The sequence below is a fragment of the Protopterus annectens genome, chromosome 13.part0 (genome assembly GCF_019279795.1).
Source record: "Protopterus annectens isolate FY-2018-M chromosome 13.part0, PAN1.0, whole genome shotgun sequence".
Lineage (NCBI taxonomy): Eukaryota > Metazoa > Chordata > Ceratodontiformes > Protopteridae > Protopterus > Protopterus annectens.
In genome coordinates this window covers 25,562,024-25,589,393 of record NC_056747.1, presented here as the reverse complement: position 1 = coordinate 25,589,393, position 27,370 = coordinate 25,562,024, and the positions used below count along the sequence as shown (strand labels likewise).

Below are 27,370 nucleotides of genomic sequence, written 5' to 3'. Positions count from 1 at the left end.
AATTGAGTAGCTCTTCCATTTCAATTAGCTATCATGCTGTTACACTGTCCCGTGATTACAAGCCATATGTATCCTATTATTGTGTATTGTACATGCCAATAGACATGCCTTTAGTTTGCATGATATAACAGTTATGCTGTGTAAAATATCTGACATATCTACCTACAATACTGTACAATTCACATATTTTAAACATTATCCCATAATGCAAAGGATACTTGCACAGCAGGACCACCTTACGCCTTTTTTTCTTGTTATATGCCCATACAAATGCCTACTGTGACAGTATATCAACATATACTATCCCCTGTTATGGCACGTACGTGTTGGACAAACCCTACCACTGATGGCGGGTGGTGTGGAATTGTTGTGTTTAAAGCCCTCATGTAGCATCCCTTGTGGTGTATGAGATGTTTACCTTGTGGCCCACAGCAGGACACACAATTTCTACAAGCATTGCTATGCTCAACAAGACATCACTGCATAATACCTTTTCCCACTTTATGCATTGCGTACACTTTAATTAATACAAAACAGGCACTACATACACTAACATACTGAGTGTTCTACATGCCTTGTTAGCATTCCGAGTTGTCGTAAATATCTCTCTTACACCTTTCCTGCTTAAATGGTTCTATGGTATGAGCATATGGTTTGAATGTATGGCAAGGAATCCTTATATACGTAGATACCTGTAATGTGGTATCCTGCCGCCAGTTGGTGTTCCTGAGTAAATTATTACATGCACATCAGCTGTGCAACTACTCCATTCACCAATTACGTGGCAACAATGGGGTATAACTAAATACTCCACTTGGGTGTTGCCCTTTTGCCCTACCTTCAAGGGAGATGGCCTGTATGTGTTTTGTTATGAGGAATTGCAACTGCTATTTGGAGAGACACGGATATTTTGAATTCATGCCCCCCATGGATTGTGTGTGATGGGTAGAGTATGTGGTTCTACATGTGAGTGTACCTGTCATCTCAACCGTCTGATAAGGGACTATTGCAAACAAAACCTGTAACATCGCCGTCTGTTCCATTATACAACAGCTACGATTTCACATGGCGCCATTACAAGTGTGTCTCTCACAAGGTATGTTAACACTTCTGCAGATGTAATTGAGTGAGTGGATGTTTGTTATTACAGTCTGTATTGCAATTGTTTTGGGTGTGAGGGAGATGTAGGTGGGTGTACATAGCATACACAGGTTTGAGGGGACCGCATTTCTACATATTCCATATGTGTGTATGAGCTCCTTCCCTAATTGAAGACCTATCATTTAGTAGACTAAAACTATGGTTGTTACAGGCTTATACATTGAGCCATTGTTAATTGGTTCCTATATAGCATGCAGGTGAGGTTGATACTTCAATCTCTCCGGAAATACATCGATATGTAATGGAATGTTACTAAATGACAGCTGTCTCGTGTATTTCTGTCACAGATATTTGCACTCATTGCAGTTGTGTTGGTGACTGAACCTCTTTTAGGGTTACCACCTGTCCCACTTTGCGAGGGACAGTCCCTCTTTGGGCAGTTGTGTCCTGACAAAACATTTTAAAAATGGCAAATGTTCTGAGATTTTAGGACAAAATTATTTCCTGTATTTTATGTAATAGTTGCATAAAACAGTTATTCTATATCTAAAATACCTAAATGTTATAAGAAACAGAATAGACAACTACATTGCTACAAGAATAAGCTTTTATTTAGGCAAGAAAGTTAAGTTCTAGCCTTTGTAGTGACCAAGGGTATGTTTCGGCCTGTACAATCTGATGTTTGCACCAAAAATGTCCCACTTTGGCCATTTGAAAAGGTGGCAACCCTAACCTCTTTGGCTTGGGTTGCCACCTTTTCAAATGGCCATAGTGGGACATTTGCAGGACACACATCAGTTTTTACAGGCCGACACATACCCACGGTCAGTACACAGGATAGAACATACTTTTATCCTAAATACATACTTATTCTTGTAGCACTTTAGCTACTTATCATGTTTCTTGTAACATTTACATATTTTAGATACAGGAATAACTATTTAATGCAACTATTGCATAATATATGGGACATAATTATGTCCTGCAATCTTGGACATTTGCCCTTTGTTATATTAAATTGTCAGGACACAACGGCCACAGGAGGGGCTGCCCTCTTAAAGTGGGACAGGTGGTAACCATATGCCTACGGCCAGCTATGACCACACCTACCGTAATGATCTACCTCTGAGTTAGCACTAACAGACACATGATGTAAACACACACACACACACATTACAGTCCCACGGAAACACACACGGCACCCTCAACACACACTTACACAGATTACAGCAATCACAAACACAGTTGAACACAGTACCTACGTGGACTGCTGCACCGGCAGTGATAACTAAATGTCCCTTAACATCATGATAATATTACTCGCGGTTCTAGTGTTCCGGTACTGTGGTCTTTTGGTCTTTAAGCCTCGTGATTACACGTGTTGGTATGTAAAACATTCAGTAGTTGTCAGTATCCTATTTATTTGTACCTCCATGGTTGTGTACATGTCGTTGACCTATCTATATATTTGCAGATATAGGTGAATCTGTATATATCGACATATATCTCTCTATCACCCTTTCTATCTCTAATATATATATATATATATATATATATATATATATATATATATAGAGAGAGAGAGAGAAAGAAAGAGAGAGAGTGTGAGAGGGAGAGTGAACACACCTTTCGTTGTGTACATGGCGGTGTATACTGTTTCCTGAACTCCGCATGTTTGTGTTTTAACCTGTCACAATACACACCTGCCGTTGGTACATCTCGGGTAGCTTAGTGTTAGGTGATTGTGTACATGATTGCATGTTCTACTCCTGGCAGTGGTTGTTTTACCTTTCAGAGCAGGCACTATTAGTACAGGGGTGTATAATGCTAGTTTCACCTGTTCTGGACATCGTTGACCATGATCTGCATGATATTCTGCAAAGCTTAGCCCTGTTTCGCTCATACCCATATAGTCATGTTTAAACAACGCTTACCAGCACTTGCCAACGCATAAACCCACTAACATGTGCTAAACCAGATCTGATGACCTGCATCCAACATTCATTATTCGGTCCTTCGGGATTACGCAATGGCCCTTGCTGGACGTGGAACCGGGAACATGCACAACAGTCAGTGCCTTTACCACTTGGTTATCTGGGACTTGTACACGTGTTATTGTGTTTTGTATGTGGACTGTACTATGGCTGTTACTCTATACTGTAATCAAATTTGTAACTCAGTTAGTTTACATATGGATGAGACCTATTAATGGTATGTCCAAGTGAGGTTTAATGGATGTGCTCCAGCATTGGGAATCTATGTCACAGTGAGCCACACGCTATAATGTGCTACACCTTCACACAACCATAGGTGGAGCATGCTGGGGTGACAGATACCTGTCATGGGTACTCCCCATGCTTTGCCACTACATCTCTGATTACATTATATGGAGCCCCTCATTAACACACCAGGGAATCCATGCAGAGTGCATGGAGAACAGTGATTACGCACATGGATCCCGCAATTGGCTCTGCTCCACTGAGGGACAGTTGGTTAATTGATGTGGTGGTGACAGCAGACACTGTTTGCCTCGGCTGATGAATGGCCTCTGAAAATCGGGCATGTACCTACCGATGTACCTAGGAACCTATACATACAGTATCAACATATGCTGTTAGGTGCGTGTACTGTTCAGGTGTTGACCTTCCTTGTTCCAATAGCTGTTGTGTGTGCAATGGTTGAGGGCTGCCTATGTAGGATTCACACAGTAGGCCACATATATATTACAATTTACAGGTGGTCGTGTGTGTGTGCCATCCAGTTTACTGTGTGTGCAGGTGGAGAGGTGTGTCAGTCCGTAGGGGCCTACACTGTCAGTGTATGTGCTATAAGTTCCCTCTTCACCAAGCCGTGGGCATATTAGGCATGCCTCCGTCTGCCTACTGGGGCTGGCACAGGGTGTTTGTGGTCTGAATCCCTCTGTGCCTGTGATAGCCTTGGCAATTGCGGTGGGCTATGAGGGCCTTCACCGTTATGTCCCTGCTGCAGCTGTTTCCACAGGATCATATTATGTAGCATGGCACATACTATGAAGATGTGGGCAAATGTGCCTGGAGAGTACTGCAAGGCTCCACCAGATATGTCCAAGTAACAGAACCGTGATTTCAGCATCCCAAACACACACTCTGTAATGATTCTGATTTGTGCATGTGCCTCATTATGGCATTCTTGCATGGGTGTGTGTGCATTTCTGATGGGAGTCATCATCCATGGCTCCAGTGCATAGCCAGCATCCCCCACAATGTGGCCATATGGGATGTCCCCCATGAAAAATGCCTGATACAGCTGTGAGGCATGTGAGATATGGGAGTCATGGTAGCTTCCAGGGCTGCCAGCACACACATCCATGATAATGCCCTGGGCATTGCACATGACCTGGCAGTTGATGGAGTGGTATCCCTTGTGGTTTATGTAGTGCCTACCATGCTCACCGGGTGGTGACTTGATATGTATGTGCATGCAGTCTATCACACCCAGTACCTCTGGGTAGTGTGCCACATGGTGGAAGAGACGTATATTGCTGGCCAACTCCTCCTGAGTTTAGGGGAAGTATATATGCTCATTGGCATGTGGTAACATGACAGCCAGGAACTGGTGTAGTACCCTGGATGCTGATGCCTGTGAGATCCCCATTATATCTCCAGTTGGCCTTTGAAAGGTACCTGTGGCTAGTATTCTCAAGCTTACACATACCTTCGTGTCCACTGGGATGGGTTCCCCTCTGTTGTTTCTGGATCTCAGGCGTGGCCGGCACAGCTCAACTATTTGCTGTAAGATGTCCCTGTCCACCCTGTAATGCTCTACTATCTCCAGATCATGTAGCTCCTGGTAGGTTACCCTTGGTCTGAATACTCTTCTCCTTCTCTGGGGCCTGTGGTGGTTGTCAGCATCATCCTCCAGAACACCTTCAGTCTCTAACACATGCTGATGAATCACAGCTATGGCAGCTCCCAACATGTACATTGTAAAAGTTCCCCGTCTTTTTACACTGATGGTGCATTGTTTGGGAATACATAGGTGTGTGTGAGGTGCCTTCACACTTTATACTATTGTGCTTTGAACACTGATGATGTCATAGGGTGTGTATGTACAATCGAAGCTACAGGGTATCTTATGTGTTTTACCACAGGTACTGCTATTGTGTTGCCTTTTGTGTTGAATTACATTTAGCTGCCGTGGATTACCTCTTGACCTTCCCTTAACATTTCTTAACATTTCCCCTCCCATTTTCTGGCATGCATCCAGCAGCCTGCTTTCTTTTGTACTTTACAAAACCTGGCTTATCTTGCGAAATGTGTTCTATGGCCGATCTACTGCAGGTTTGCTTTGCTCTGCAGTGACAATTCTCTTTTCTTTGCAATCCAACACCTCCCCTATCCTGTTCTACAGGTTGCTGAGAGCAGACTTGTTAGCTGCTGTTGATTGCCCACTGTGAGTTAATAGGTGTTAATTGCTCAGGTGTACTCCAGTTACCCTACTGCAGCATTTCCTTATTTTCTTCCCCTAACCTTCCTGTTTGAGCTGTGGTGCATGGAGCATGCGTCTGCTTACTGGGTTTCAGGCACGTTTTCATCCACATACACATGCGCTTTTGGGCACCATATGTGCTCTCAGCTAAACAATGCTATACCTACATCCCCACCCCTATCCTGTGGCTTTGCTTAGCAATGAGCAGCCTGGATTTGCATTGCTCCAATGTGCTTACAGCTGCGGTGGCATACCCCACTGCTGATGTCATGTATACCTCCAAACCACTCCTCGGTGTTGTAGCGCTGCGCCGCATGGTACATCCTTAGTCTGGCGGGACGTTTGCGATTCACAATTACTTGCCTCATTTGAATAGCATTGACTACTAATTCATAGTTACTGTGCCAAACACTGTCACAGACCCTTACCAACCCTTGCAGCTTGGTTGTGGTGTACCACGCATACCATTGAGTATTATGGTGAAATCATGATTTGTATTACATTGCGATTTTATGACATTTGTATATACTTTCATTGTGTTCCCATTTGCACACACATGCCCTGTGGTTGTACTTTGCGTTACTGTGGACATGACATTAAATGTTGTTTTTTAGGTGTTGTGCATCTTTTCTTATGCCATTGGCTGTATATTTAGCCATTGGCATATGTTAACTTTGTAATACATGAGTCTGGTCCACTTTCATAGCTCCGATGTTCTGTTTGGCAAAATGTAAACCATATTTTTTTTGGTTTACATTTCTGTAGGCTTACACTGCACCTGCACCACTTAATGAATCACTATGTACCTTCATTTGCATGGTGCAGTACTGCGCATGGGGTGATTAGCATACCTGAGCTGACGGCTGTGCAGATCTGGCGTACGCTGGTAGTGCACGTGGAATATGATCATACCTGAATCGCTCGGCAGCCATATTTGGCATTATGTCGCCTACGCTACGCCTGCGCCTGGTGCAAGCTTCATGAATCCTGGGGTGTATAAGTGTGAACACTGAGATAATATTAGTGGGGGATTTTAATTGTGGCTTAAGAAGAAGAAAAGAGGGTCTGATATTAAAAAAATGTCAGAGATATTAAAAAGTGGAAATTATATATATGGGACAATAAATCAGTGGACTTACAGAAGGAGTAGACATAAAGTATTTTAGTATTTTTGAAGGCTTGAAAATTAAACAAGAAGGAATAAAAGCTTTAGTATTTTCAGACCATTTGGTGATATGGATTGAAATTCAAGAAAGAGAGGGTTATCTAATATAGGTAAATGTATTAAATGATTAAATGAAAAAAAAATAGATAAGAAATGTAAATAAGGGGTTAAGCAATTATGAAAAGATTATGTAAGCATGAGAGAATTTTATAAACAATGGATATTTTGGAGGATGAGTTTTAAAATATGAAAAATGTTTTTTTTGGAATGGCAAAGTTTAAAAAGAAAAGAAGAATAGATTAAACATAAGGAAGTAAGCAACAATGCATTGAAGGAGCTAATAAGAAAGAAGAACACATGTTTTGAAAAAGAAAGGAAATATATGAGCTGACTCAAGAGAAAATTAAAAGGTTGTTGTTTAAACAAAGGTATTATTATAGTGGGGAAAGGAAGTATCTACACCTTATTTGAATTAAATAGTAAAAGAAAATAGAAGAATAAGAGAAATAGGGAATGAGAAATGTGAAAACTCAACAGGAAATAATGAGTGTAATAAAATAATAATTGGGAAAGACCTACAAATAATAAGTTAGAAAGAGAACAAATGTGGAAAATTAAAAAAAAAAAATCACAAAAGTGGATAATGAAGAATTATAAAAAGAAATTGGTTTGGGAGGGTGGCCTAATGGTTAAGCTGTTTGCCTTACAAACACAGGGTGCAGGGTTTGAGTCTCACAAGGGATAATTGGCTAGGCTTAAAATGGATCGTAAGAGCTGTTAGCTTAGTACTAACCTATGCAATAACAGTGGACAAAGTAAATAATATATTAAAGACAGTAAACAAGGAATCAGCCACTGGATTTGATAGACTGAATATTATATGCATGAAGGCATGTTAGATTGTCAAAAAAGTATTTTGTGGATGTATTAAATGAATGGTTAGAGCAAGATATGGGAGAAAAACAAATGTGTATTGGGGCTATGAAGTTTATATTGGAAAAAGGGGAAAAGGAAGACATAAGAAATTGGAGACCAATAGTTTTAAGTACACCAATTATAAGACTTTTATGAAAATAATAGAGAAGAGAAGAGATTAGAAAATAAAGTAAATAAGATAATAGAAGAAACAATATTTGGGAGAAAGGGAAAAGAAGTCAAGAATTATTGATGATAAAGAGAGAAATTGTAGATGGCATAATGAATAGGAAGGCAGAAGTTAAGATTATGGCAGGTGATTTGAGCAAAGCATTTGATAAGATGCAGCTTGAAACTTTATGGAACATTATGAAAGATAACATAAGTCAGAGAATAATAAAACATATTCTTTCAGTGTATAAAAATAATAAAGCAAAAGTAGTGTTGAATGGTTGGCTAAGTCAAATTAGAACAAGAACTAAACTCATGTAATTGGTCTATTCTAAAGCACCTCCCCTTAGAGGAAGTAATAGCATACTTTAACTACAAATTCCTTGAGATCCTTGATTTGCATGCATCTGTTTGTTCAAAGAGAACAAAGGCAAAAACTATGCCATGGCTTTCTAAAGAGTCTAAACTCAAAATAACCCTTAGAAACAAAGAATGGGCTTTATGGCATTCTTCTAAAGACCAACGAAACACAGCACACACCAAACTAGTAAGCAACGTAACAAGGATGTCCAGGTCACCAGGAGTAAACGCCAACAGTCGTTCAGCTACAAATACTTGCACCAAAATTGACTAGGCAAAAAAACGATGTAACCACGATCCAAAACCAATTTATTGAAAAAACCACAGATGACCTAGGTTTCGTTCAGTAACGAACTTCATCAGATAACCAACATCAAGTAACTCATTCCTTAAATATGTTTCACCCACCCACTAATTACATCAATTAACTGTAATTGAATCAATAAAATCAATTATTCCATTTAAACACACAGTATACAATTGTGTGCATATGAAATAAATAAAATTGAATACAAAATTGCTAAAAACACATCCTATGACTTATCAAATATAATATAAACTGTACAGATAAACTAAGAAATGTACAAACCACATTTCATGATGCAAATATGGTAAAAAATATATATATGTATATATGATATAATGAAAAATGTAATGTAATAAAAAATATACATAATGTAATAAAAAATGAATAGAAAACACATAATAGCAACATAAACCTAAAATTAAATATATATATAATGTATGATATATGAAAATATATGTATATGTATATGTGATTTGGTTATAATTATAATTGTATAAGGCACAATAACAAATCATTGAAAATGTATTTGCATATATGTATGTATGTGTGTATGTTATGAACAAAATAAATTTCACTAAAATACTAAATTTGTGGTTATAAACTCAATTGTGCATTATATTCTCACAATCTATCTGCCTTTAACCATAATACTTTTCAAAATGGGCTTAATGGTACAACACTCATTAAGCCCTGGAGTGTTGCATGCGTCCAAAACTAACTGCCATTTTAATTCACATATATCCAAATCTAAAGGAATAACCCTACCTTGTACATCAAAAACTACATTTTGTATAATGCAAAACTTAAATTTGTGTCCAGCATTACCCACTATATGCCTGGCAAGTGCATTAGTTGTTTTAAGGTTTTTAATATCAGATAAATGCTCTCTTACTCTATCCCTAAAGTGTCGGGAAGTCTTACCGACATAAAATGAGTCACAATCCTGGCACAAAGCAAGGTATACAACGTTAGATGTATAGCAATTATAATGCCCCTTTAAGTTAATACTATAACTGTTAACGACAATATTTTCACCAGTGCAATAAATATATGAACATATAGTACATCGACCACACTTAAAATTTCCTATCTGTCTGCATGTAGTTGTATTTTTGGAACCATCATACCTCTCAAAACTGTTTTTAAATGATGCGTCTTTCTTATACACAAATTTCACATCCCCCCTAAACAAGTGTCCTACTTTTTTATCTTTACATACTATATCCCAATTCCTCAGAATAATATCCCTAATGATCAGAAAACAATCGTTATATACTGATATGTATAAAGGAATACCACTCATTTTGTCTTCTTCACAATTAAGATTGGTATTAATCAAATTGAGACCTGTGGATGTTAATATAGCCTGATAAGATCCTACTCTTCTCTTGTAAGACACCTCATTTAGTATTTTGGCACATAACTGTTCGGGATACCCTCTATTCTGAAACATATTGGACATAAACTTTAGTTCTTCCACAAAATCATCATCATTACTAACCATTCTGGCAGCCCTGACCATCTGCCCTTTAACAATTGCTTTTTTCTGATGGTCAGGGTGCCAGCTGGTGTAATGCAAATAAGCGTTGGAAAAAGTTGATTTTCTATGAATATTAGATGTTACTTTACCACACTTCTTATCATAGGTTAACCTCACATCCAAATATGATATTTCCTCCTCACTAGTTTCGTAGGTAAACTTCAGAAACCTCACCGTGTTATTAATATACCCAATAAACGATTCCAACATGTCCTTTTTCTCATCCCATACAATAAATATGTCGTCAAGGTATCTTGTATACAGTTTAATATGTTCAAAATATTTAGTTTTAAAGATGTAATTAGATTCCCAGTAACTCATAATCAAGTTAGCGTAAATGGGGGCACAAGATGCCCCCATTGCCACTCCATTAATCTGCTGATAATAGTTACCCTCATAATGTATATAATTGTTCATTAACACTATTTCCATTAGGTTCACCAACATGTTAATCTTATCCTGATCAAATAACTTTGTTTCGTACAATTGCTCCTCAAGCCATATGCCAATATCCTGTGGAATTGTAGTAAACAAATTACATACATCTACTGTGATGAATGAATACCCCTCCTTCATTTTTAACTCCTTAATTTTCGCCAAGAAGTCCCAAGAGTCTTTGCTAATGTAAGGAAACTTAGTCAAACATTTCTTGAGGTGATAGTCTAAAAACTGACTAACAAAACACGTCTTATTCCTCTTACCATCGACTATAGGTCGAAATTGCAAGTTATCCAAGCCTTTGTGAATTTTAGGTATGCCAAATATCCCGCTAATTACTGGATATTCATTAATCATATAATTATATTCATCTTCTGTTATCTCTCCTCTATACAGCATATTTTTAATTGTTAAATCTATCTTTGCATACGCTATATTTATTTCATTAAGACTTACTTCCTCATAAGAATCTCCTTGCAACATACCGATCATATAAGATATATAATCCTGTGTACTAGTCACTACCACCCCATTACCCTTATCGGGTTTCATAATCCTAATGTTTGACTCCCTACATATGCTATTAAATATCTCATATTCCTCTTTGGACATATTGTAATGCATTAAATTTTTGTAAGTCCTATAAAATTTCCTCATATCATTCTCACTTAATCTTTCAAAAATAGCTATTTGGTCATTCATTGGTGGATTAAATGCACTTGCTCTTTTTGGTGCCTTATCTTTCTGTCTGTAAACATTTTCATCATCCGGACACATATTGAACCAAGTTTTTAAATTTAATTTACGGGTAAACATTTTTAACTCCATAACTGATTTAACCAAATCCCCTTTCCTGCACGGAACAAAATTAAAACCTTTTGCAAATAGGTTAACCTGTTTTTCATTCATACTGATTTTGGAATAATTGTATAATTTAAAGTCACCCACTTCGTTCTCAATAATCATAGGGTGGCTCAAAACCGCATACATGGTGCTATCTGTATCTATAGTTGTACTGTAATTTAAATTTGGTGAATGTTCATTAACATTAGTTACTTCACAATATACATCTGGATCAAAATTAATGTAAAAATTCACAGTCATATCCGTGCTTACATTCTCAAGATCAACTAAATGTCCTGCAATATCTTCCTCAACACATATATGATTTGAAAAAAATCCTTGCACACCATGTCCCATCTCTCCCACTGATGTAATGTTGTTAATATATTCATGTGTGCTCATATTCATCAAATCTGTGATGTCCACCTCTTCCTTTGTGTTGTTCATCTCGACACATTTATGTATTTCATTGCTTTCAGCATAATTCATATCCCCCCACACTTGCGAACAACCACCATCACTTTCATTGCTATCAACTAAGCGTGACTTATTATTATCCAAAATCTCAGTAGATTCTAAAACTGTCTTCGAGCAACACAATGCATTTCCAACAGATATATCAACAAGGCCGTTATCATACATACTATTGTTGGCTACCGAATGTGTGCCTATACCAATTATACACTTACCCATACACGTTGTTTGATCATACATAACCATATTCAAACTACCATGTCCAGAAGCGTCATGCACATGTCCCAAGTTTAAATCTGTACAGTTCGTAAACATATCTTCATAATTCCTCGTTGTTACTTCCGTATCTTCCACCCGTTTTTTTGATTGTCTAAAAAATCTTTTTTAGACCAAGCTCCAGTTCGTTGGTAGTCAGCACTAGCGCCACTTGGACCTGTGTTTTTAAGCCTCTCGGACCTCCGTACGCCTTCCTCCATGTCCCCTTCGTTATGCGTACTGGTGTCACGAACTTCCCCTTGCTCGCTACCGGAAATGACGTCTGTCTCATCACAACTATGACGCAAACGCCCTCTTTGTGTTTGGTTGCCATAACGACTCTCCGTTGCCTTCGAGAAAGGATAAATAACACCCAGCTCATAACTCTTAATGTCTCTATCTATTTTGTTGTTTTTCCGGCGATAGATGTTGTCGCAACTAAATTCAACGTCTTGGATGATGTGCGTGTAATTGTTATAGTATTGATCAAATAAAAGATCCTTGCTGATACTATTATTTAGCTGATCCAATTCCTCAGTCAGCTTTGCAATTTTGATGTTATTAAATTTAACCATGATTTCCATTAATTGCAAGCCACAGTGGTTAAAAAACTTGTGCAGTTCTGTTAACATATCACCGTTACCTTCACTTCCATTCGGATACTTCCACATACGCAAGCCTTTCGGCACTATTCCAAGTTCACAATTCCTGACTAGGTAACCATTTTCTAATTGAGTTCTTTTTAATTTAAAGAGCTTCCGCTCAAAGTTTTTCAGCATTTCTTTCATCGGTTTGGCATCTTTGTTGACCACTGTGCTTTCCACAATCTTTCTATCTTTGAACAAATACATGTTCTTCTTCCATGTATCATTACAGCACCGCTCTTTACCTCTTAAAAGGCTGCTGCTGGGTATTAATTCACTCATACTTCCACCTGGAGAACCCAGGCTGGGTGTAGCCTGAGTGAGCGGTAACCCCAGGCTATCGTTCGTGCTTGGAGAAACAGATGTTGGTTCGGTATTAAGTAATTTTTGTAGTAGTTCTGAATGCTCCTTCAATTGTACCTGAATTTGCTGTAGCACACTCGCTAGGTCTACCGTTCCACCCTCGTTATCCATAAAACCAACGAAACACAGCACACACCAAACTAGTAAGCAACGTAACAAGGATGTCCAGGTCACCAGGAGTAAACGCCAACAGTCGTTCAGCTACAAATACTTGCACCAAAATTGACTAGGTAAAAAAACGATGTAACCACGATCCAAAACCAATTTATTGAAAAAACCACAGATGACCTAGGTTTCGTTCAGTAACGAACTTCATCAGATAACCAACATCAAGTAACTCATTCCTTAAATATGTTTCACCCACCCACTAATTACATCAATTAACTGTAATTGAATCAATAAAATCAATATATATGAGCTGACTCAAGAGAAAATTAAAAGGTTCTTGTTTAAACAAAGGTATTATTATAGTGGGGAAAGGAAGTATCTACACCTTATTTGAATTAAATAGTAAAAGAAAATAGAAGAATAAGAGAAATAGGGAATGAGAAATGTGAAAACTCAACAGGAAATAATGAGTGTAATAAAATAATAATTGGGAAAGACCTACAAATAATAAGTTAGAAAGAGAACAAATGTGGAAAATTAAAAAAAAAAAATCACAAAAGTGGATAATGAAGAATTATAAAAAGAAATTGGTTTGGGAGGGTGGCCTAATGGTTAAGCTGTTTGCCTTACAAACACAGGGTGCAGGGTTTGAGTCTCACAAGGGATAATTGGCTAGGCTTAAAATGGATCGTAAGAGCTGTTAGCTTAGTACTAACCTATGCAATAACAGTGGACAAAGTAAATAATATATTAAAGACAGTAAACAAGGAATCAGCCACTGGATTTGATAGACTGAATATTATATGCATGAAGGCATGTTAGATTGTCAAAAAAGTATTTTGTGGATGTATTAAATGAATGGTTAGAGCAAGATATGGGAGAAAAACAAATGTGTATTGGGGCTATGAAGTTTATATTGGAAAAAGGGGAAAAGGAAGACATAAGAAATTGGAGACCAATAGTTTTAAGTACACCAATTATAAGACTTTTATGAAAATAATAGAGAAGAGAAGAGATTAGAAAATAAAGTAAATAAGATAATAGAAGAAACAATATTTGGGAGAAAGGGAAAAGAAGTCAAGAATTATTGATGATAAAGAGAGAAATTGTAGATGGCATAATGAATAGGAAGGCAGAAGTTAAGATTATGGCAGGTGATTTGAGCAAAGCATTTGATAAGATGCAGCTTGAAACTTTATGGAACATTATGAAAGATAACATAAGTCAGAGAATAATAAAACATATTCTTTCAGTGTATAAAAATAATAAAGCAAAAGTAGTGTTGAATGGTTGGCTAAGTCAAATTAGAACAAGAACTAAACTCATGTAATTGGTCTATTCTAAAGCACCTCCCCTTAGAGGAAGCAATAGCATACTTTAACTACAAATTCCTTGAGATCCTTGATTTGCATGCATCTGTTTGTTCAAAGAGAACAAAGGCAAAAACTATGCCATGGCTTTCTAAAGAGTCTAAACTCAAAATAACCCTTAGAAACAAAGAATGGGCTTTATGGCATTCTTCTAAAGACCCCCAAGATCACATTAAATGCAAGCAATCCAGGAATGAAACTAAAAAATCAATTTTACAAGACAAAAAACAATACTACTGTAATTTACAGACAGTAAATCAAAATAACCCTCATAAGTTTTGGGCAGGTTTAAATAATCTACTACATCCTGAACAAACTTCAACCCCAATCCCTGCTGCTACTATTGATAAAACCCCTGAAGATGTTTCTGAAAGTTTTAACTGATTCTTTACTGAGACAATTCAAGCTGTAGCTAGCCAACTACCTCCTAGCTCCCCTGGTCCTGAAAGTAGCACCCCTAGAAACCTACTCGCATTCAGCTTTCAACCCATCACCACTTCACTTATCTGTACCTTGATCAAAAAATTAAAACCCACTACACTTTCTGCTGAACAACTCCCTGCTGAGTACCTACAAAAATCAGCTGATGCTATTGCTTACCCCGTCTTGATACTAATAAAACGAACCATAGTAGAAGCTAAAATCCCCACCATCTGGAAAATATCCTATGTAATCCCACTTCACAAAGGAGGCAGTTCTACTGAATTCTCCAATTATAGGCTAGTAGCTATACTCTCTCCACTTGCAAAATTATGGAAAAATTTATTCATAGACAACTCATGCATCACCTAATCCAGAATCACCTTATGGCAGACACTCAGCATGGCTTCCGTCCTCATCACAGCACTACTTTACCAACACCATAAACCATAATCGCAACAATAATTATATCTCAGCCCTCTTCTTGGATCTTTCCAAGGCATTTGATATGGTTGATCACCAACTTTTAATCCACACCCTGCAAACATTCTGTCTAGATACTAGAGCCATTCAGTGGTTTCAATCCTAACTGAATGGTCGACAGCAGGCTGTCCTCTGGCAGAACAAACTCTCTAACCTTCTACACCCTTGGAGTACCACAAGGCTTTATATTAGGGCCCTTGCTGTTCTCCATCTTCATTAACGACCTTTATACTGTCATCCCAAAAGTCATCTGTATCCAATATGCTGATGACTGTACTCTGATTTGCTCAGCCACATCTCCAATAGAATTATGGTCAGCTACCCAGGCCACCTTTAATACAATAGAAAACTGGCTTTCTGAATGTCGTCTGATCCTAAATCCCCAAAAAACTAAAATGCTGTTATTTTCACCAACACATAGGTCTACCGCTTTCACCTTTACCATAAATTCAAATGATGGCACAATAATCTCCCCTGACCCTTCTAAAAAACTATTAGGTGTCATCATAGATAATAATCCAAAAATTGACCTACATGTTAACCAAACTATCAAAACCATCAATAAAAAACTAGGGTCACTTTACAGAATAAAAGCTTTCCTAACCCCTCCAGCTAAAATTGCCATAGCTCACTCTCACCTTCTTTCAACTCTTCTGTATGCATCCCCTCTACTCTCAAATTTAAACGATACTGTCCTTAACAAACTGTCAGTTTGCTACAACCACACTGCCAGGTTTGCCACTGGGCTACCTTTTAGGACACATCATTGCAACAACCTAAATCAGCTTGGGTGGCTTGAACTACCCAGCCTAATCCAGTATAACCAACTGATTATGGCCTATAAAATCCTCTATAATCCAGACAATACTCCTGCACTTAAAAATATTATCACCCCCTATAACAATCCTAGACTGCTTCGATCCTCTAACAAACTACTAATTCAGACTAGCAAAATTAATAACACAGCTGTTGAATCTCTCTTTGCAAATCTGAAAGTAGATCCTGGAACTCTCTTACAGCTGATATTACCTTACTTTCTACCTTAGGTCAGTTTAAAACTAGACTCGAACAACATTTGTCACTTAACTGGCTATATCAATGCATCAAGCCTGGCTAACTCTCTCTAGAATGTGTATAAATCCGTTAACCAGTTTACTGTGTAATTTAATTTAATCCTGACTTACGCTTGAGATTAACTCTAACCTGTGGAACTTGTTTAACTTGTTTACTTATATAATCTCTGTAAATAGTCTGTTTGTAATATGTAATGCTGGTATTATGTAATGCTGTATCTGCTTACCCTTAGAGCTTTTCTCCCTGGGCCTCCACTGAAAATGGACATGCATCCAGTTAGACTATCCTGGTCAACAAATGTAAAATAAAATAAAATAAAAAAATAAAAATAGATAAAGTCAAGAAATAGATAAAAGAAGTGGTATAAGACAAAGATGTCCAGCAAGAAGTATTATATTTGCATTGATTACTGATTCCATTGAAAAGAGGGGTGTTATATGTTAAAGAAAAAGAAGGAGGGTTGGGTTTGATTAATCCAGTATGATAAATATACTATTAAGAATAGCAGGATATATGGTTATAGAAGGAGTTAAAGTATCAGTTATGTTTTTTTAACGACCAAAAGCAAACAATGGATGAAGGTAGTTATTAAACAGCTTAATCAATATTTGAGGGCTATTGGTATGAGTATAAATACTGATAAAAGTAAATGTTTAGGAATATTAGGTAAAATAAGTAATATTCAGTTTAATACAGAAGGAATAGAAAATTAGGTATATAATTTGGTACTGGTCTACTTAGAATGCAACAATGGAATAATATAAGACAAACATAAGCAATATATGTTTGTTTTGGAAGACATATAAGTTGTCCTAAAGAAAAAAAGTATATTTAATAAATTCTGTGTTATTGAGAATAATAGCATATTTAGTGAGTGTGTTTAAGGTTCCTACAATGTATGAAAAATAATTAATGTGAGTTGTGTTTCCATTTATATGGGGATTCAGATTAAACCCAGTGAAAAGAGGAGTGTTGTATGTTAAAGAAAAATAAGGAGGATTGGATTCGATTAATCCAGTTGTTTATGTAGCATTACTGAATTTAAATAAAGTGTTGACATGGTTAGAAGAAGGAAATAAACAATTGATAAGTTTAATAATGAAAGAAAAATATAAGGAAATAGGAAATATGGGATAGGATGAGTAAACTGCAAAGACTGAAATAAAGTGTAAATGGGGAAATAAAAGAATATCAAGAAAAAAATTGCTATGGAAAATAAATATAAGTATTATAGAAAATAATAGAAAATAATGGCATTCAAATACAATGAAAATGTGTTACTCTGTATATCCATGGGTAAAGCTAGAACATGAAAAAATAAAAGCTATAAAGGTGAGATAAGAGTGGTGTAAAAGTACTTAGAATGCAAAGATTATTAACAAAGAAGTTACCAGTAAAAGTGAATATGCCATATAAAAATAGAAGAACAAATATATAATTATTGTGGTGAAGTTGAAACAAATGAACGTTTTTTAAGATGTAAATGAATGAAGAAATTATGGGAAAAATTATGTGAAAATAATATTGTGAAATGTATTAAGAGAATAAAGGTTATAAATATGGGTATGATAGAACGTGGTTATTGTAATAAAGGAGGAAATGATACAAAGAAAACAGATAAAAAAGATGTTTTATATAGTATGGATTATATGGAATGAAAGATTAAATGAGATAAAAATTTAATGGGAAATGGGTATTGCCTGAAATATTGAAAAAGATACAATTTTGCTTGTGGAAAAAGGGGGAACAGACAAGGAATGTAAATAATGTTATATAGTATGGATTATATGGAATGAAAGATTAAATGTGATAAAATTTAATGGGAAATGGATATTGTCTGAAATATTGAAAACGATAATATTTTGGATGTGGAAAAAAGGAAGCACAGACAAGTAATGTAAATAAATAGAATGTAATGTAATTGCAAAATCCAGGTAAATAATACAAAATAAGCTTAAAAAGATGTAACAATTTGTAAATAATGTATAAAATGTAAATATTGTTAATATTGTAAATATAATAGATATGGCATTTAATAAAGTACCTCTACTCTTTTTGATAGATGCCATGGAATCTTTTACATCCACATGAGTTATCACCAAGTCAGATAGATGGGGGCTTAGTTTAACATCTCATCTGAAATTCAGCACACTCAGAAGTGCAGCATCCCCCTTATTTTTCATTGCAGTGTCAATACTGGGAAATTAATTTAGTGGTCTGGCATGGGAATAGAAGCTACAGCATTTTGCACCAAATGCAAATGTGCTACCTGTTGAAATACCAGGACAATCTTCCTCACAGATTGGACCAACTCACGTAAGACGGCGTTATTTGATACATCCCAACTCAAGATACCTCAACTAACTGCCTGGATGATAGAATTTTAATACCTTTTACACATCTATACTCTTAGAATGCACAGCAGGTACTAACAGAGCCAAGAAGATGTGCTACTAGAAATCACACATTAATAAATAGAAAATATGTTCTAGTTTGTGTAGAGATAAGAACCACAAGAGATAAGAATCAGAATTTTTTGAATGATAGCATTTTCTGGTTCTACAATATTTGTGTGAGATATTTTCCTCTGCTCTTTCTTACTCCTGGATCAAGTTTCATTTGTCAGCCATTTCAGAATGTCTGCCTATTGACCCCCCCCCCATCCATGCATTCTCATGCTAACGTGTTCTGCATACCCATCCACCTAGATAACTGGTGGCTTCTCCGTGGGATCTTAATTCTGTTTTGGAAAATTAACTCTTACTCCATTTAAACTAGCTCATCAGGTTGATTTGAGTTTATTACATGAAAAACTATTTTTTTATAATTCTGATTTTGGCAGAAAAGTGCCTGAGTTGCAAGCTGTCGTGGTGGGTCATCCTTATCTCATTTTCAAAAAAGACAGGGCTCTATATTACATTATCAAATTCTAACAACATTGAACGTTATATGGCCGACACCATATGTTCGAAGTTGCAAGTATTCGAAAACAAAAAAGGAAATCTCCGTAGAGAAGATTTCCATTTACTGCACTGTAGTGCAATCTCGGACTTGGTATATTTAAAGAGCAGGGGTGATTAAAACGTTCAGGTAAGTTTTTCCTTTTTTAATTTGTTTTATTTAATTTTTGAATACTTGCAACTTTGAGTATATGGTGTTGACCATATCACGTTCGATGCTGTAAATATTCAATAACATAATATAGACCCAAAGACAGGGTTTCCTTGAAAGCGAATCCTTCTTTTACTGTTTATGTGGTCTCCAAGCTTGCTTTGATCCAAGCTATCCATCTCTCTGTCTTATTTCCAAAACTTAAAAATGACAGAGAATAGATTCTAAATACTGTGGATGTCCAGACAGATATTATCTTGACAGAACTGAAACCTTCAGAAACTCTGATCAGTTATACATTGCTTTTAAAGGAAATGGTAGCTCTTTTTGTTATACTCATCACAACAAATCAGTTCCAGACAGGGTTAAGGCACATAATATCAGAGCTTTAGTTTCATGAATGGCTTATTTTAAAGGGCTGGGCACTATAAGTTTGGTTCTTTGTATACACTTTTGCAAATCCAAAACAATAGATTTCTTTTCCACTATTCACTATTAATACCACACGCAAATCTGACCTTTATCAACTCATCTTTTCAGTCACCAAACCGACACGTTTTAGCTTTGTTTCTCAGGTCAGTTATATAAGCTGCAAAAGTTTCCCCTGGTTTTTGATCTCTTGTATAAAACAATTGTCTCTCTAATGTAATATCTGTCTGGGGGTTACACGTTTCCCTGAACTTGCTTTCCAAACACTTGAGGTCTTCCGTTCATTCAGCCTGTACAACAATATGATGCTTTTCAGCTTCTCCCTCATGTACTGCTGGTGTGTATACAAATGTACACTCCCTTTCAACGGCCTCTGACCCAGGTAAGTTTAGCAAAATGAATGCCCTGGTGCATGCATCTTTGTCAGAATAAGCTGGTTATATAAAAATATCTTACTCTTGCTCAAATATTCTTAGGTTTTCTGCAATATTCTGATCAAATACCAGTGGTGATGTTTTCAAAATCCATCTGCCATATTAACACATACCAGTAAAGACTTTTGCAAGTACGCATGAACACACACACACACACACACACACACACACACACACACACACACACACACACACACACACACACACACACACACACACATACATATGCTAGAAGTTTATGCCAGTATTTGTAACTATGTCCAATAGCACAACAAGCTTCTGAATAACTGAACTTTGCAAAATAAGTCTCTCAGGCACAAGAATACTCTTGAAATTACTGTACTGTAAGAAATCACCTCTTAACAGTGTAAGAAACATTTTACAATAACTGCACTGTGTGAATAAACTGGGCAGAAGAAGCTGAGAGTAAGAAACATTTCAAAGTAACTGGACTTTGCAAATAAACAGTAAACAGCACACTGAAACATTTCCAAAATGGCAGCACTTAGCTAAATAACTCTTTACAGTGCAAGAAACACTCTGTAATGGTGGCACTTTGCAAATAGATATACCCAGCACAAAAAACTTTAGTAGCCCTCACTTGAAAATGGGAGATACTTCAGGGGTGATAATATGGCCTACACCTTATAGAGCTGAGGAATACAGAGCCAGGAAGATGAGTAGATCATAATGATATGTGCAAGAAAAATATAGCTACTTTATCATCAGTATTTGATTTATCAATCATATCTAACCTTATTTTTTATTAGAGAATGGGCGACCTGTCCATCATCACTCTGGTTAGAGAGTGAATGTTCCCCAGCATGTTGTTAATGCACAGGTAGTACCTGCTGAAGAAACAGCCTGCTGCTTCATTGCAGTATATTACACTGCCATGGATCTCAGACTCTAATGAAGCTAACTGCCACCCCCCATCATTTTATACTCACTAAACTTTTGCTGTTTAGCAAGTGTAAAATAAAAATAAATAAATAAAAACGTGCGTGTGTGTATGTATGTGTGTGTGTGTGTGTGTGTGTGTGTTTGTGTGTGTATGTTGTGTGTGTGTCTGTGAGTCTGCATGCATGAAAGTGAGGGTGAGCTCAAGCATACCATTATTTTACACTCTCTAAGCAGCAACTTTGCTGTTTAACAACTGTAAAATTAAAAGAGCCATTAAAAAAAGGAAAAGAAAGAGTATGTGTGTGTGTGTGTGTGGGGGGGGGGGTGTACGTGTGTTTATGTTTCTGACTACATGTGTGAGTGTATATCTGCTTGCATGCATGAAAGCACATGTATGTTTATATGAAAGAGACAGATCTATTGAGCAGGGGCAGCAGTTAAGAGGATTGCATACCTCTCAACCTTAAGAAATCTGGACAAAGCCTAAAATAAAGGGGAACAACAGCTCAAAACTAGGAACAGATCTTAAACATTACTGCTGTAAAATTAAAAAGTTGCTAGAGTAAAATAATTTGTTTTAACTTGCATTTTCTGAAGGAAACAAAGTTTGAAACTCAAATGTATGTCATTATTTAGTAACTTTAATTACCAATGATTGGCAGTAAATACATTTTTTTAAGAGTAAGGGACCAAAGAAATGTGGTAAATATCTGGACATTTTTTTTTGAAAATCTTATATTTTGAATGTAAAATACTTCTTCCAACACCATTTACATTTACTACATCAAGTCTAAAACATTGGGAGGAAGAACTATTTTATATCAAAAATATAAATAAAAATAATAATCATATTGTTATAAAAAAGTAAAACACAAGTGGGCCTCAGAACACCCCTAAGTGTGCATTGTTTACACAGTCACACATTATCACTTGCTTAAACTCCGCTTATCCCTATTCGCTGCAACTTTTTGAAGAATGCAGTCTTACAAATGCAAATAAAAGATAGTTTTATTCACCGTCCTTGATTTCTTTACATAACTCATCCTGTTCGGGCCTTGCCATGTTTAGCTTTGAGCCCACATCCTCAGTAAAAACTTAAACATTTTCTGTTTATTTTAATTTATTTTCTTTAGCCCCTGTGCTCTTGCCAAGCTACCAAGCTGCTATCGCTCATTAACCCATTTGTTACTTTGACTCCTATGCATCCAACAACTCTGGAAGCTGAGGATAGAGCTGACAGTTACAAGTCATCGAATAAGGAGCAGTTTATTTTGGCACAGGCTATAAAATCTCCCTTCCATTTTGCCCTTGCAATGTCTTATATTCTGAGCCAGAGAGTAGCTTCATGCTTCAGCTCACCAACGATACTTGGTGATAATGTGATGCACTCTCTGGCTGAGACTACACTTCTGACTCTCACCTTTGTTTCACAGATTGTATAGCTGAGTCTTTTCGTCTTATGAAATCTGCACCAACCCTTCTTCCAGAGATGGGCAAACAAACCATCATAACAGAAACTGGGTCAATTGAGTCATGGTTCTAGCAAAAGCTTCTTGGCCACAGAACGAATGATAGTCTTACAGTGCGTATCTAAACCTCAAACTCTTTCCTGATTAGTTTTTTTTTTATAGCCATCTCTTCATATAACCAAATGATTTTCCAGGCCTCTACAACTGGTTATAATTTTAAACTTAAAAACCTTTGAATCCAGGTTTTCATATAAGTCTTTGAAATACTATCTGTCTATGACTTACATTTCTGATCCATATTTTTTAAGTTCTAAGAAAGTGCATACAACCAATCTTATTTCAATGTGAGAATCATACAAGCCAATCTCACTAAAAACCTCTGGACACCTAATTCCAGCACCACCCCATCCCCATTCACATGGACTATCCAATTTAGACCTTGGTTGGGTCCCAGCATGCATTTTTCACTTTGGATGGAAACACAAACCTCTCCTCTATTGTTATGTGAAGAAAAGTCACAGTTCAGACCTAACTTCTTATCATGACCTTTGAAAAATGCACAACCAGCTTAAATTTTAGCAACCAGCTAGCAACTTCTGAATCAGTAATTTTTCCACAAACACATACTAAAGCATTTGACTTTTTTTCTGGATTAAGTTGTAACTAGATGCCACTTACTTAAGCAATGTGACAATAGCAGAAATATGCTACATTGTTTACATGAGAATGTCATAAAGGCTAACTCCAGTAACTGGCCTCCTAAATGGTATTGCATTTAGCAGAATGTAGCTTCTGTAAAATGTTCTGATTATGTAGCAGATTTTGATGACTAAGAATGATATTAAACATCTTTCTTATAGTAGTTATGCAGATATCTGATTAAAAGTAATAACATCAGGCCATTAACATATTAATGATAAGGAGTTCTGGTAAATCTTGCACCTGCAAACGACCCTTCAAATATGTAGAAGAGCTTCTTAAAATGGTTGCTTTGCATTTTGGCCTAAGTTATTACTGTTTATCTGAAATTATACAGAGCAGCCTGAAGTGATTCAATTCTGAATCAAAACTATTATCCATTGAACCCAAGACATACTTCTTGGTTTTGCCTTCTTAATGTTTATGCCATCATTGACCTAATAAAACTTGACCACTGAACTCAGATTCAGAAATTCTACTCCAGTTAAAGATATCGGAAGTCTAATAATAAAGGCAAAAATGCTGAACAGAGCATCTCATGCCATTAACACATTTCTTTCTATGATAACATCAGATGGAACATTGTTTTAGCTAAACATGATTGTTTCATTTTCAGAACTTAAGTCCATTTTCAGATCTAAATTAAATACTAAAAATATTTGGAAGAATCAACATTGTCAAGGAACTTACACATCTCAGTATATTACCTGTAATTATTTGTATTTATGAAGCCGATCACCTCGAAGTTAGAATACATTTATCTTGAATATCAGAATTCAAAAATCCTGGAAACTAAGCAATCTTCTCCTGGGTTATGGACATTATATATATGTATATATATATATATACATATATATATATATATATATATATATATATATATAAATGTATATATGAACATACACACACATATATGTATTATAAAGCACGCACACACACATGCATGTTTATATTTAGCATGCTTTTGAAGGAAACCAAAGAAAGCAGCACTTTACTTGAAAGAAATCAAAGAAAGTCTGTGCAGATTTGGAAAAAACATATATGTTTATGTCTTAGCATGTGTTTTGGAAGAAAGTAGATTGTTAAGGAAACTAGAGAATGGTCATGTAGGCATTGGAAATCATACCACTTCTTTTAAGGAAACTAGAGAATAGTTATGCAGGTATGGGGAAATCATTCTATGAAGACAGTGAACAGAAATTGTATGTGAAGGCCAGAACTAGAGCTATACATTGTTCTTACCATTGACCTATTCTAGTGCTCATCAGAAACAAATTACAATAGCAAAACATAAAAAAAAAATAAACACATTTATGGCCTGTCGTAGCATAAGTACCTACTCATCTAGACTTTCATTTTCTGCCTCTGGAACACTGATACCACAGCTTCGTAAAACATTGAAGACATAGAGCATAACCGTAAAACAAGTATTTTATAGATCAGACCTATAGCACATGATGTACTACAATAAATATCATTCAAGTTTTGCTAACTATTAAATTCACAACATTGAAGATTAGACCATGATTAGTCTGACAACCAGCCACACATTTCTAATTTCTTAATGTTATCAGATACGCTGAATTCTGTTACTCTGCAGAATAACAAAACATTGTGTGTGTGTGTGTGTGTGTGTGTGTGTGTGTGTATCTATCTTGGTTGTATACATATATTTTATAGATATGTAATGTATCATCAAAAATGGAAATCTTACCTTGTAAAACTTTTGATGATTTGATCAATGTTATGAAAGTTCTAACGGCTGGTTTTGTAGATGAATAGGAAAAAAAACATCAGTTACATAATTCAGACAATCAATGACTGCAATGTTTCTGAAAAATTTCCAGCAAAAAATAAAGGAAATGCTTCAGAAAGAAATCTGTGCCAAGAACTTGTAATAAGCCCCAAGTCAGCTTTTTTAAAATTTCAAGTATTTTTATTTTTATATTGCCTGCAACTTTCATATCCCGTTTATCTCACATTATTTCTGTTTTTCTAGAACCATACTTTTTTAGTGTGAGAACTTTTAAATCGTTCACAGTCTGCTGATTTGATTTAAAGTTTTCATGTCAGCATATTTAGTAGATATTAAGTTCCTTTTTTTTTTTTTTGCTTACCAAGCTTATGCTGAAAACTACTGCTCTATTTTCTTCTGCCTTACAAGTATACATAAGAAACAAAATAATGCTAATTAAAATTTGTTGCATTAGTGTCTCATCTGCTCATATTAAATGTGCCTTTCCTGAAGGTTTACTCCCCCATACCATATCATAAATAGTCTCATAAGTACCAGGATAATTTTGCTCTTCAATAAATTTTACGAGTATCTAAACTAGTTTTATTCATGATCTGTATAACATACAAAACGGGCAATTATAAAATGTCTGTATATGTACTGGGCACATCTGTTGACTAGTCACACATAACAAGGCAATGTGCATGAAGTCTGTTATCATGCATGCATTGTGCATAATGTACACTCATGTATCTTATCACTTCTTTAAATACATTGCAATACGGTAAGCATACCTTTCCATTGTAGTAATGTTCTACCTATTTAATTCCCGTGCTGCCATTTAATAAGGCATTTAACATTGGCTTTGTATCTTTTGCTGGAATGTTATCTTACACAAACACACACACACACACACACACATATATATATATATATATATATATATATATATATATATATATATATAGGGTCTAGTGAAAAAGACCAAAAATCCACTTGTTCGAAAACGAACAGTGGATTCTTGGTTATGTGAAAGTGCACTTAAGCAAAAGTACACTTCCGCGAAGAACGGTTCAATGAACCATTAAGGAACACAGGTGCTGAATTTACTTTTCCCCACTGTAGTGCAATCTCGGAGTTGGTATATTTAAATAGGAGGGTGTGGGGGCACAAAAACAATGTTATTGTGTTCTTTATCAGTTCATTGAACCGATATTCGCGGAAGTGCACTTTCAGGTAACCGTGGGTTTACTGTTTATATTCGAAGAAATGAGTTTTCAACCATTCACACACACACACACACACACATATATATATATATATATATATATATATATATATATATATACACACACACACAACACACACACACACACACACACACATATATATATATATATATATATATATATATATATATATGTATATACAGCTAAATATATAAAAAGTGGAAACCTACTGTTTATTGGTATCCCACTGATCAACACACAGAACATCATCACTTTATGGTTACTGAGGTCTTGTGATAGTAATTAGATATGGGGAAGAGAAAAAAGTGATGATGAGTTTATGTCACTTTCTCCCTCTTTTTAGACTTTGTGTGACCTTGGAGTTGATATATACATATAATATGTGTGTCTGTGCTTGTGCACATCTCAATGTAAAATAGTCTGCCTTTAATTGCTTTCAAAATATTGTAGAAGATTCTTTTTTGCATTACAAAAATAATATTCCTTCATTAGAGTTTATAATGTAGTACAGTGAAGCAATAATTAATCATAGGTTTGGTGTAATAGTTAAGGTAGTTGCCTCTCAGATACAAGGCACAGGGTTTGATTCTCACCTTTGAGAGAATTTGGCTAGGCTTGTAATGGCTCTTGCCCACAAGGGCAGCTATCCTAGTACTTACCTATGAATGACGGTGCATGGGTATATCAAGATTTATCCATGGTTGGTGTGGTTTGATAGTGCAGAAATACAAGGAAATCAGGTACATTTCTGAGTCTTTAATTTTGCAGTATACACCTGATTTCCCTTGTATTTTGCTCTGTCCTGTAAGTATATGCCAATAGAAAGTCTGGCCACTCAATGT

At 36.1% G+C, this 27,370-nt stretch overlaps 1 protein-coding gene across 1 annotated transcript in view; it reads right to left on the bottom strand.

The window, feature by feature from the left end:
- Window positions 1–25,469, bottom strand: part of LOC122817560 (complement C1q subcomponent subunit B-like) — a 92,876-nt gene extending 67,407 nt beyond the window's left edge. The window contains exon 1 of the mRNA XM_044090596.1: window positions 25,258–25,469. The gene's annotated coding sequence lies outside the window, so the exon portion shown is untranslated. The remainder of the gene's footprint in view (window positions 1–25,257) is intronic.
- Between the last annotated feature and the right edge of the window lie 1,901 nt (window positions 25,470–27,370).